Source organism: Wyeomyia smithii, chromosome 1, assembly GCF_029784165.1.
Source record: "Wyeomyia smithii strain HCP4-BCI-WySm-NY-G18 chromosome 1, ASM2978416v1, whole genome shotgun sequence".
Classification (NCBI taxonomy): domain Eukaryota; kingdom Metazoa; phylum Arthropoda; class Insecta; order Diptera; family Culicidae; genus Wyeomyia; species Wyeomyia smithii.
Window position 1 is genome coordinate 141,260,755 of NC_073694.1, and position 13,986 is coordinate 141,274,740.

Here is a 13,986-nt window from a genome sequence, read left to right on the forward strand (position 1 = left end):
TTTTCGTATTTCATTAATTTTCTTCCCGATTTCAAAAGAGGCGCGCAGAGATTTTATCTCAGATATCGAGAATATCATAAGATATCCCATAAAAGCGGTCACGAGGATCAAATCGTTCATCAAATAGAGTCCCCTTTATAGGATTTCAAGTCAGCTCCCTAACACCCTGTAACGTCTTTCCTTGGAAGAGAAATCTGACCAGAACTCAGAAGAGAGAGCTCAAGAGTCTGATTGCCTCCGGAATTCCTGTGCAGGAAGCTCGGATGCAAGCATTGACTCAGTCTGTCTCTGGGTCAATGAAACATCCTCGGATCTCGGAACTACCTAGCAGAGGAGAGAAGCCAAGAAAGAAAAAGTCGAGAAATCTATGCCCCTGTGAACGAGCGAGAATTGACGTGCGGCAGCAGGTCAGCCATCCCGCTCGGGGAAATTCCAGAAACCAGGACATTGGCGCTGCCAGAAAACGTCCAATGGATCCGGTGCACCGCGGTAACAGGAATTTTCTACGGAGCAGCCGTTCAGCAGATCAGAGTTGGTATACTTGCGGAAGATTTTCCCAACACTGAACTGTCGACGGCTCAGCTAGATTCCTAGCAAAACTCACTTGGGACTGTCATTGAGCAGCAAAGAAACAAGCGGCTAAACCGAAATTTTTCAACTGCTCCTACAAGTTCGGTTACCTGATACTTTCATGCAAGGATAAGAAAACCTCGGACTGGTTTTTTTTTTTTCTTCACATAACATTTATTTGACACGGCACAAATACAATTTAATGTTTAACGGCGCCAATTATATCTGATGACTTAAAAACTAAAGCAAATTTTTTATCCTCGCTGCCGACTACGAGCTGAAATTAAGTCTAACTTAAAACTAGCATGGGATTTCCAATCAGTGTTTTGTTGTTCAATGGTCGTCTGATAATCGTCGAATGGCATGTATGGATTCGTTCTGCTGAGCCACGATGTCTTGAGTTGGGACAGAGGCTCGTAGTCCTTGGGTCCTGGTTCTGTTGTGCGGGGTCTGGTTGCTGGTTTTGTGCTTAAGGTTCAAACGTGTTCTTGTCGTTTTGTTGGGTGTAGACGGAGGGGAACGGGACTAGACTGGGGCGTGGATGGATTTCAGGAAAACGTATATAAGGGACATGTAGGATAGGTCACGGCTCGCCAAGACATCACGAACAGGAACAGCCGGCTGTCTACCCTCGGCCTGCAGGGAAGCTATTAATTTAGACCTGGCGTCACGGTGTACAGGGCATGACCAAACCACATGCTCTATGTCGTGATAACCTTCACCACAGGCACAGATACCACTTTCCCCGAGCCCAACACGACGGAGGAGCGCGTCAAATCTATAGTGATTGGACATAAGCCGGGACATCACGCAAATGAAATCCCGACCTACATCCAACCCCTTGAACCACGGGTTCGTCGATACTTTGGGGATTATGGAATGTAACCACCTTCCCAATTCCCCTCTGGTCCAAGCATTTTGCCAACTGATGATCGTATTCTGACGTACAAGTGCGAAAAATTCATTAAAGGCAATTGGTCTTTCATAAATATCACCGTTTGTTGCGCCCACCTTAGCCAAAGAGTCCGCTTTCTCATTACCCGGTATCGAGCAGTGAGAAGGGACCCACGCTAAGGTAATCTGAGTAGATTTTTCGGATAAAGCACTCAGATGTTCCCGTATTTTCCCCAGGAAATACGGAGAGTGCTTAACATCTTTCATCGATCGGAGAGCCTCAATGGAACTGAGACTGTCCGTAAAGATGAAATAATGGTCCGTGGGCATTTTTTCGATAATCCCTAGGGTGTACTGAATTGCAGCTAATTCTGCGACGTAAACAGAAGCAGGATTATCGAGCTTATGGGAGACGGTTAAATTGTTATTGAAGATACCGAAGCCAGTGGACCCATCAAGAAGTGATCCGTCAGTGTAGTACATATTGTCGCAGTTGATGTTTCGATATTTATTGGAAAAAATTTTAGGGATCTGCTGCACGCGTAAATGATCCGGGATTCCACGAGTTTCTTCTATCATGGATGTATCGAAAAACACAGTAGAATCAGAAGTATTTGATAAGTCGACACGATTTGGAATATTCGAAGAAGGGTTAATATTTTGGGACATGTGATTGAAATACAATGTCATAAAACGGGTTTGAGAATTAAGTTCGATTAACCTTTCAAAATTTTCAATCACGGGACGGTTCAAGACCTCACATTTGATTAGAATACGAGAAGACAGGCTCCAGAAGCGGTTTTTCAATGGTAGTACTCCAGCTAAAACCTCCAAACTCATCGTATGGGTCGACTGCATGCAACCTAAGGCGATACGCAAACAACGATATTGTATTCGCTCCAGTTTGATCAAATGTGTGTTTGCTGCGGAGCGGAAGCAGAAACACCCGTATTCAATAACAGACAATATCGTTGTTTGGTAAAGCCTTATAAGGTCTCCTGGATGGGCTCCCCACCATTGTCCGGTTATTGTACGAAGAAAATTCACTCTTTGTTGACATTTTTTCATCAGATACCTCACGTGACAACCCCAGGTGCCTTTAGAGTCGAACCAGACACCAAGATATTTGTGTACCAAAACCTGAGAAATCGTTTTACCCATTAATTGTGTTTGAAGCTGAGCAGGTTCATGCTTCCTAGAAAAAACTACTATCTCAGTCTTCTCCGGAGAGAATTCGATACCTAGCTGTAAAGCCCAAGCAGACAAATTGTCCAAGGTATCTTGCAATGGTCCTTGCAAATCGGCAGCTTTGGCTCCTGTAACAGAGATTACACTGTCGTCTGCAAGTTGTCTTATCGTGCATGAATTTGCCAGACATTCGTCGATGTCATTTACATAAAAGTTGTAAAGAAGGGGGCTTAAACATGAGCCCTGGGGAAGACCCATGTAGCTAATGCGAAAAGTTGCCAAATCGCCATGCGTAAAATGCATGTGCTTTTCGGACAACAAGTTGTGCAAAAAATTGTTCAAAATTGGAGAAAATCCTTGTCGGTGAAGTTTACCCGAAAGAATGTCAATAGAAACGGAATCAAAAGCCCCCTTAATGTCCAAGAACGCAGACGCCATTTGTTCTTTACGAGCATACGCCAGCTGAATATCTGTTGAAAGCAACGCAAGACAATCATTCGTCCCTTTGGCACGGCGGAAGCCAAATTGAGTTTCTGATAGTAGACCATTTGATTCGACCCAGTGGTCTAAACGACGGAGTATCATTTTTTCCATCAATTTCCGGATACAGGATAGCATTGCAATCGGCCTATAAGAGTTGTGATTAGAAGCTGGTTTCCCTGGTTTTTGGATGGCGATCACCTTCACTTGCCTCCAATCCTGCGGTACAATGTTTTGCTCCAGGAACTTATTGAACAAGTTCAACAAGCGCCTCTTGGCATTGCCGGGTAGATTCTTCAACAAGTTGAATTTGATTCTATCTAATCCAGGCGCGTTATTGTTACAGGACAGGAGGGCAACTGAAAATTCTGCCATCGTAAAAGGTGATTCTATCGCGTCGTGGCCCGGAGACGCATCGCGAACAATATTTTGCTCAGGAACAGAGTCCGGACATACTTTCCTGGCAAAATCAAATATCCACCTACTTGAAGACTCCTCGCTTTCGTTGACCGTTACGCGATTCCGCATTCTTCGGGCTGTGTTCCAAAGAGTGCTCATCGATGTCTCCCTCGACGTCTCGTTCACGAACCGACGCCAATATCCACGTTTCTTTGCTTTAGCCAAGCTTTTAAGCTTGGTATCAAGCTCCGAATACCGTAAATAGTCGCCAGGTATACCTCCCGTCTGGTAGGCCTTAAACGCGTCGGATCTTTGCGTGTAGACATCGGAGCACTCTTGGTCCCACCACGGAGTGGGAGGCCGTTCTTTGATCGTTACGCCGGGATATTTCTTCGTTTGGGCTTGCAACGCGGCGTCGAGAATCAAGCCCGCGAGGAGGTTGTATTCTTCAAGTGGTGAATGATGATGAATCGACTCGACCGCTTTTGAAATCATTTCCTCGTATAACTTCCAATCGACATTTCGTGTGAGGTCATACGGAATGTCAATTGGTCGCATGCGAGTTGACCCGTTAGTAATTGAAATAAGAATAGGCAGATGGTCGCTACCGTGAGGATCGAGGATTACCTTCCATGTGCAATCCAACCGTAGCGACGTCGAACATAAGGATAGATCCAAAGCTCCTCGGACTGGTTGAAAGATACGATTACAAAATTTTCTTTGTGGGAGGAAGCTAGTTGCTCTGGACGCAAACGAAATTCCACGTCCAGAAATTATCAATGCGTTCTTCCCACTAAGCGCATCTTTGGGAATACGTGGATTCATTAAAAGCCAGAATAATCTCATTGCCGATAAATGGCTCATTCTGCAACGATCCAGTGCTAATGGAATCCATGCAGAGTGGATGCTAACCGTTGACGAAACCTCTATACGAGAGCTCGTGAGCAAGAATTTCGTCATAAACTTCCGCCTTGGTGAAACAAAACTTAGGAAAGTAAATCATAAGCCACGCCAAAACCGCAAGCGGATGCACAAATTTGGCAAATCAGTACTGGCGCATTCAAAGGTGATCCAGAAGCCGTCGGTGAAGAGTCTCAAATCTCAACGAAAAGTGCATCAACAATCCCTGAAATCAGTGTTACCACGTGATGATAGAGGAAACGTTGATGTGCTTTCTGGTAAAGCAGAGACTCTTCGAAGTGGTGCTTTTAGACGCCAATGAATCTTGAACTCCTTGCAGTTCCAGGGCCAGTGATTCCCTCAAAGTGTCTAGGGAACTCTGGTAAGATCCATGGGAAAAACGAGCCCACATAAAACCGTCCACCTCCTGGATCTAAGCGAATTCTGGTACTGGTCGTAGAGTAATTTTTGCATCCTCTTAGTCTAAGCAAAAAAAGAAGGGATTCCGACTCTCCCGAACGTCCGAAAATAGCGGAAAAAAGCATTGCGATGCAGAACATCAAAGTTCTGCAGATAAACCTCCACCGCGCGAAGGCAGCATCCAACGTGTTACGAGAAGGTTTGTCAAAGAAGCGGTGGATCTGGCACTTATCCAAGAGCCTTGGGCCCACAAAAGTAGAATACTACTAAACAACTAAGTGTAAGTTATACTATGATGACAAGCACGACTCTCCAAGAGTTGTTGTATTGACCAACAAAAATATTATGTGTTTTCCTATTATAGAGTTCATCACTCGAGACCCCGTCGCGATCAGGGTTAAGGTGCCAACCGCCAGAGGAAGTTCCGAAATCATTATTGCTTCGCCATACTTTCCTGGCGATGTTCTTCAGGCTCCCACTCAAGAGATTGCGGCGTTCGTCAAATACAGCAGAGAAACCAACAGGAGCTTCATCATTGGTTGAAATGCCACACTGTGGGGTAGTACAAACATCAACAATCGAGATGAGTGTCCTTTAGAGTTTCTCTCATCAAACAACACCGATATTCTCAATAAAGGAAATGAACCCACGTTCATAAATGCTGTTAGACAACAGGTCTTAGGCCTGACCTTGTGTAGTTCAGCAATTTCGGAGAAAATTCTGAACTGGCTTGGGTCGGACGAAGCTTTTATGTCTGACCATAGACACATTTGTTTCGAGTGGCAGGGTGGTTCATCCAACCAGATCGCATATAGAGATCCGAGGATAACTAACTGGGATCAATATGCGCAGGAACTCACATCGAAAAACATGTTTATAAAAATTAGAACTTGAGTCAACCTCAAAAGCAGCATGCGAAGCGATAATCTCCGCCTACAACAACAACTGTCCTACAAAAAATGTCACTTCCACCAGGAATGTTCCCTGGTGGTATGACAGACACGAGCACCTTCGTAAAACAGCAGGAACAGCACTGTTTATCAGAGCAGAAGTTTTGTCGGATATGACTCCGTACAGGAGAGCCCCAACTGAATACAACAATAAACTAAGGAGATCCAAGCGAAAATCCTGGGTTCACATTTGCGAAAGTATTGAATGCTTTCCAATTGTGACGAGACTTCATAAGACGCTCGCAAAAGATCACTCGAACAGGTTAGGGAACTTAAAAAGGATGACGGCTCGTACACTAAAACGCCTTGTAAAGCTTTAGGCTTGATGATAGAAACCAGGTTCCACTTCTGGAAACTGTGAAACCAACCGAGCCTGCGACATAAGATGTTCTCGAGTGATTACACCAAGGTCTGAAAGAACAAAAGAGGTTGTGAACAGAGTTGCTGTAATGGTTTTCACAAGGGCCAGAGTGGGATACGCGATGAGATCCTTCCAACCTTATAAATCCGCTGGTGCAGATGGGATTCTACCTGCCATGATTCAAAATGGAGAATCAGCACTAATATCATCTCTTAGGGAGATTTTCAAGGCAAGCCTAATACTTCACCACATACCTTCCGCATGGAGACTAGTGAAGGTAGTTTTCGAACCAAAAGCAGGGAAACGCGACAAGTCACTCCCAAAAGCATTCAGACTCATCAGTTTATCATCAATTCTGCTGAGAACCATTAAGAAGGTTGTATACGAATACCTAAAATCTGAAAACATGACTAAATATCCATTATCTGAGGTCCAGTTTGCTTATCAATCTGGAGATTCAACGATCACAGCGTTACACTCGCTTGTGACCAAAGTAGAAAAATCCCTCTCTTTGAAAGAAGTAGCCCTGTGCGCATTTCATATTTATCGATGGCACAAGCCATGAAAAAAAAAGACATTTCAATAATTGCATAGTTGAATGGACCCATAGCTTGCTCACAAACTGACAAATTACCTCAGAGCTGGCTGAGTCGTCAACTATCGTGACTGCAACTCAAGGACCTCAAACCTTACTCGCAGACCTCAAACCTTACTCGCTCTTGGTGTATAAAACAAGGCCTGAGCATCAACCCAACGAAAACATCAATTGTTCCCTTCACAAAAAGAAGAAAACTGCACCTGCAGTCTCTACATCTTAAGCGGACATTACACGAAGCAAATATTTGCATTAAATGACGGTCAATATTTGTTTGCCTGTGTCATATCAAAGCATTTGCCTAAATGGTTTGTTGAAAAATATTTGCTATCGTATTTGCTGAACAAAAAATTAGGCAAATATTTGATTCGTCTAATGTCGTTTTTCGCTAGTGAGGTCACAACCGAACGAATATTTGCTTGTTATTTTCCTTTGTTTATACTGACATTTGGTATGAGCAAACTGCAGCAAATGGATTTGAATATGTCACTTCACCTAAAATGTTTTGAATCTACTTGATGAGAGTAGTCCTTGTAGTTTTCAGTACACGTGAAACTGATATAATTTTACATAAGTAAAGGTTCATTGAATTGTTAAAAATATTAAAACCAAATTTGCCAGTCACGCTTCATTTAATTATTATTTAATTTCTTAATTCAACTAGATAAAATAATTGCAGCCTCAAGTGATACGGTAAACCTACAATCTATGTTAATACATTAAAAATTGATCTGATTTTTCGAAAATGCGACTTGACATATATATTTTAAATGAATTTAAAGTCAAAGGTGTCTTTCTTTCCCAGCAACAATACGGGTTATGGCACGCGCAGTTATACAGTTCTTCGATGAAAATCGTCGAGTGATGTAGAAACCTTCATGTTTATTACTAAAATCCCCATACAAAATGCTGGTTTTTAATCAATGGAGATACAAACTCCAAAACGGTGTGAAAAATAACTGTTAATGTGCAAAAAGTTTTGATTTAATTGTGGTACTTTATCAGTTAACCGTAGCATTTTCCTTTTACCCTGAAAATTTGACCCAATCTCGCAACAGCACGCATTTGAACAGCTTTCGGATTCTCGTCATTTCCCATGGTAAATTGGCAAGCATAACCAGAAGGGCAAGCTAAAAACACTTCCTGTTTTTAAAAATAACAGGAGGGTTGTGTGCGAAGCCACGACCGCAAGGTTGAAATAGAATACTGTTACGAGAAAGATAACCCGGCTGCTTGCGTGTCAGTCATTTTTTCTAGTAAATAAACGTTGACTAATCAGATCAATCGAATTTTGCGCCTTAACAAGGATTGACCATCTTCAATAATATAGCAAGTTGCTTGTCATGGCTGGGGCTTGACAATTTTTAAATTTTGAGATGAAATTTTTTCGGATGTCGTGCTCATGACTAAGGGAAAAGATAATTTAGTACGTTCTGAGAAACGGAAATAAAGTAAAATTTATAACTTTTACAAATTTAAAAATGTAAATTAACTCAAGAGAAAACATTAACGCTTTAATCATTAGGTTTTCATTTCATCCTGAAAAAGGACAATTTGTTGTTCAATTTAGCATCGTATAAGATGCTGATCACATCTTTGCGTTATCACTGACAGTGCGAACAAAGTATTCGTTGTGATAAAGTAAACAGTGAAATGCAAATATAACACTCAAAATTAGACGGCGCACGTGTTGTCAAAATGAGTCAACTTTTCATTGAATGCATTTACTAGTGCCCACTATCGCACAGAGACTGCACTTCACTAAAGTGCCTCACTGCATCAGCCGCTATCGATGCTGAGATCCACTGCAACTAGTGCGCTATCTAGTCCTGTGCGCCGCCACGCCGCGCCGCCACCGCCGACACTTTTACGCACGCCGCCGCCACCGATGATTTGGACTCGGCGCGCCGCCGAAGAAATTTTTGGTGCGCCGCCGAGAAAATCTTTACCGTGCCGATAGTGATTGTGTATGCTAGATTTTCTCCTGGTTATAGAAATACCGCAAATCACAGCCGATAAGGGAACACTCGTATAGGTATTAGGTAATGCGGAATTTGGAAATTCTCAATACCCCTTCACCCCTACGTAATGCAATTTTGCATGGTGGCCTCACGCAGTGTAACACTTCGTTAGGTACCTTCCCTCTCCTGAGCGTGTATTTACGAATGTACCTAAGTGTAAATTATTTTACTTTGTGGAAATTTAATACAATATTTGACAATAAATATTCAGACTGTTTTATCGAATGAAATCAAAAATATCAATGTCATTATCAGTGATTTGCTTCGTCAGTTTGCTTGGGTTATCATTCTTTATTCTTTATTCTTTATTTGTTAAAAATTCATTTGACAAAAAAGTCATATTGTATTGTTTCAGTTATCATAACAATTATTTTTTATTTTTATGCAAATGTATTTTTTATTTTTATGCAAACGTATGAGCAGTCTTTTTTTTCCCTTGTAGAAGACTGAACCACTGCGACCATTGTTTGATCTATTGTGGTATCAGTGGTGAGCAGTCTTAAAATGTTCAAAAAATTTATGAAAAATGACTAGTGTTTTTTCATTAATTATTTGGTAATTTTCTTTAGAATACAAAGTTTTTTTTGGAGATCAAAATGCGGGAATTCAGTGAGAATTTTGCGCAAAATGTATAGTTGATCATATTGCGCTGAAACAGACATTTTTGTAGATAATTTTTTCGTCAACATTTTCAAGCACGACTATATTTTTTGCTGATTTCTCGTTAATTTTTTTTTTCCTCTGTGCGGACTCATCGCTGCGACCAGAGACATTTGATCTATTGTGACATTGGCCAGGTGTTTTCTGTATTCCGCTATTCATATTATTGCCAGTAAATGTACGCTTTTCATTTATATCCGTGCTTGTGTGAGAGAGTTTACCTTTTCGTTTCAGGCTTACTGCTCTACTATAACGAGCCTCTTACTATTCTACCAATATTGCCAAATTACAATTCCCAGGAGTGAGACTACTCCTAACGTTCCACTCTGGCCATTATGTCAAGATGAAGGAACCTAATCGAAACCTCGTTTCTCGTGCCCATACCGCCAATTACAATTCCCTGGAGAGGATTAATATTACTCAGAACAGTTTTATTATAAAAAAGACTTATTTTGTCAAGAGGGAGGAGTCTTAACGAAACCTTGTTGCTCCTACCAACACCGCGTCACAATCACAATTACCCGAGGAGGACTTAATGCTTCACCTCTGGTCAGTGTTATCCCAAAAGTCGCAATAGAAAATGAAGAAACTGTGGTGTTTACCGAAGAACTCTATTCGATTGAAAGAGTTTCCCATTTTTTCAGTTATTCCATGGGTAACCTAACAAAATATATGAAAGTTAAAAACGACTCTCTAACGTAAGATCTATCGAATTTTCGTCTCTGGGAACAGTATTCCATGTAATTTTTTGTTGTGGGCTCGTTGATGATTTTTTTTTTGCGATTTACACTTGTTTGTACTTTCTCTGCTTGGTTTATTATTTTCTGGTTATTCAGTTGTTTGTTTACTTGATATCTTAACAATTTTATTTTTATTTTTGACATTCTTACAACTCTGACGCATACATTTTTATTTATGAACGTTCAATTAAAAAAAATCGAACATGAGAGTACAAAAGCACACATTATGCGTAATATTTTATAAGTGGTAATTAGTGTCCACCGATACACGCCGCCGCCGCCGCTGATAAAAGCTAACGGCGTCACGCCGGCGCGCCGATCGCCGCCGAGGTAAAATGTTTTCTACGCCGCCGCCGCCGGTGATATGGTCGGCGCACAGGTCTAGCGCTATCCATTGCTACGCCACAGCTGTGGCCGCTTTCCACCATCGCTGGTATCCACTGCACTGCTAGTGCTGCTGCTAAGAAGGACGACTGCTGTTGTCGCTGTCTAGAGCTATTATGAGCGGCTTCGGCTGACACAGGCTTTTTTATAGGCCAGATAGCATGTTTAAAATTGCAAGGTATATGATTTTGTCGACCGTGCTTGGGAAGCAATCATATAACTACCAATCAGAGATCGAATTTTTAGTTTTGACAAGACTTGACTATTTTCAATGGTACAATAGTGTGAATAATAAAATTACAATTATCTTCTTTTGGGAAGAATCTTAGAAGATTTTCCAATCTATCGCTGCACGAACGGAGGAAATCCATCGAATACTAACCGATTTGTTAATTAGCATTTAAAAGAAGTACAGTGCTTTTTCGTTTCTATCAACAGTCGTTTTTTTCACTACTCGCCAAATTCACGCTCGATTTTCTTACTTTTTTTTTCGTTTTTATCACGCTTTTTTAAAAAAAATACTTTAAATCAAGAATAATGTACTTCCAGTTCCAGAAACAACATTTTCACTTGTGCGTTGTGTCCTTGCATGTGTATTGTTTTATTAACTCAATTTATTTGATCAATTTTCTGATATCTGTTACAAATAATTTGTGTCATTAAATTGAGAAAAATGAATATATACGTATTTCATTGACTTTGAAGCAAAAATTACGTATCATTCGAGCAGTTGAGAAAGAAGATCTGTTAACAACTTAAATAGCCCTACAGTTTGGTCCTCATGGAGCGTGGATTTAAAAATCATAAAATCTAGCGGTTCCACAATTTCACATAAACAAGCAACAGGCTTTGCTAGCAATGCTAAAGAATGGGCAGTACAAATCATATTGATATTGCATGTATAATAGCCGCGAGAAAGCCCGCGAAAATGCAATGGAGAAAAATATCATGAACTAACCTTTTCTTGTTTATTCATTTGTATTTAGAACTTAAATTCCATTCAACTACGAAAGTGCATCATTTCACTCAAAATATAATAAGTTTCAATTGAATCCAACCCATAAAATTCAATTTTTATGATTTCGCCAAATTCACAGTAAATTTTTTTTTGACCGTGATAAAATTGAAAAAGCACTGTATTCTACTTAAAAATAAACACGGTGACGAAAAAGTCCGGTCACACTTTTTGGGGTCGCCTGTAGCCTACACGTTGCATCTCTCTGGTGCCATCTATGTGTATGTCAAATGAAAGGGTTAACTTTGCTGCCCAAAGTGGCAGAGTTTCGTTTCTGTGCAGTTTGTTTACATTGAGTTGTGAGCCATGGCAGAGTTAAGAGCGTCACTAGCCCTAAATCTTGTGAACTGTCAGAAGACAGTTTACACAGAGAAAAGAAGAAGAAGAGAAAAGTTAAGAGCAGCTGTTATCGCTGAATATGTGAAAGGGTACAAACCCGGACACATATTCAAACACCTAATACCGCTCGGAATTAACCGGAAATTCGTGTACCGGACAAATAATCGCTACCTAGTAACCGGAGGCACCGAGGACAAAGCACGATCTGGAAGACCAAGGTCTGTGAGAACTCCAAGGCTGAAAAAGATTATACGAGACCGGATTCGCCGGAATCCCGCCCAATCTGCACGGAAGCTGGCCAGGAACCTTAAAATGAACCGAGAATCAATCCGCCTGCTTCTGCGCAAGGATTTAAAACTTACCTCATACAAAAAACAGGTGCTTCATGGGGTTACCAAAGCTACAAAGGACAAGAGGTACCAACGGTCGCGGGAGTTGCTCGGTTGGCGCGCAGATGCCGAGATTATTTTTTCCGGACGAGAAGCTGTTCGTTTTGGAGCAAACAGTCAATCGCCAAAATGATCGAGTTTGGAGTGTGAGCCTCCAGCAAGCTCCAGCGAACAAGCTGAACGTTTCCCGGTTCCAAAATAAGTCGTCAGTGATGGTTTGGGGAGCCATTTGCAAGAGAGGTAAACTGCCTCTTATTTTTATCGATAAAGGGGTCAAAATCAACGCAGCGTACTACCCGGACACGGTTTTGAGTAAAAATGTTCTGCCTCAAGCTGAACTACTGTTTGAAGACGATAACTACTGCTTCCAGCAAGATGGCGCCCCATCCCACACCGCAAAGGTTGTTCAGGCGTGGTGTCAGGAAAACTTGACCGATTTCATTTTAAAGAATGAATGGCCTCCGTCGTCTCCGGATCTGAATCCACTGGATTATTCCGTGTGGGGATACATGATGTCCAAGCTGAACGACTATAAAATAACAAATTTAGAGCAATTCAAGCGAGTTATCACGAAAATCTGGAACGAGATGCCGATGGAGCACGTGCGCGTCGCTTGCGATGACTTTCCAAGACGTCTGGAGCTGGTTCGATCAGAGAAAGGTGGTGTAATTCCGAGATATCGTCTGTGAAGTATATTTATGAGTTACTAAATAAAGCTATGAAAGCCGGATTCAGATTTTCTCCATTTTCTTTGAAATATTGAGATTTTCCTGTGTGACCGGATTTTTTTCACCCTGTATTATTTTGCAACGGTAGCCTGTATGAACCAAAACAAAGAAATTATATTTTCTAGTGGCAGATGAAATATTTTTGGCCAATGGAAACTAGATTTGTTGTATTTTCTAAGATGTTTATTTTCTGGAAATAATTTGCATCGTGTAATAGCACAGAAAATATATTTGCAAAAATGTTAATAGATTTTCATTAACGCTTCAACCCAATAAATGTATATTAAATCTTTAGGTTCTAAAATATTGATGTTGTAATCTATACATACACACTTAAATTTTTTTGCCGAGTCTCGGTAATTTTTGCCGAGAACGGCACCACTGAGTGCTCGGTTAGAAAAAAAATGACAGCTGTCACATTTTTTCGAAAATCTCGGTTCAACCTAACTGAAGTTTCGGCGAGCCGAAATATCAGTTAGGTGAACCGAGATTCACGAAAAAATGTGACAGCTGTCATTATTTTTTTAACCGAGCACTCAGTGGTGCCGTTCTCGGCAATAAATTACCGAGACCCTGCAAAAAATTTTAAGTGTGCATAAAAATGCAAGCCGGTCTGTCTGTCTGATCCATATAGGTTCGAAAACTGCCGAACCGATCGACGTGAAAATTTGTATGTAGCGGTTTTTGGTGCCGATAAAGGTTCCTATGATAGTTTGAGACCCCTCCGTCTTCTGACAGGAAGGAGTCCCATACAAATGAAACATAAATTTCAGCACAACTTAAGAACTAACCGATTAAATGGAACAAAATTTGGCATGTGAATGTTTTTAGAGGAAACAAATATGTGCATAACGGTTTGACACCCCTCACTCTTCTATAAGAGAGGGTTTCCATACAAATGAAACATAAATTTCTGCACATCTCGAGAACTAATCAACTGAATGGAACCAAAT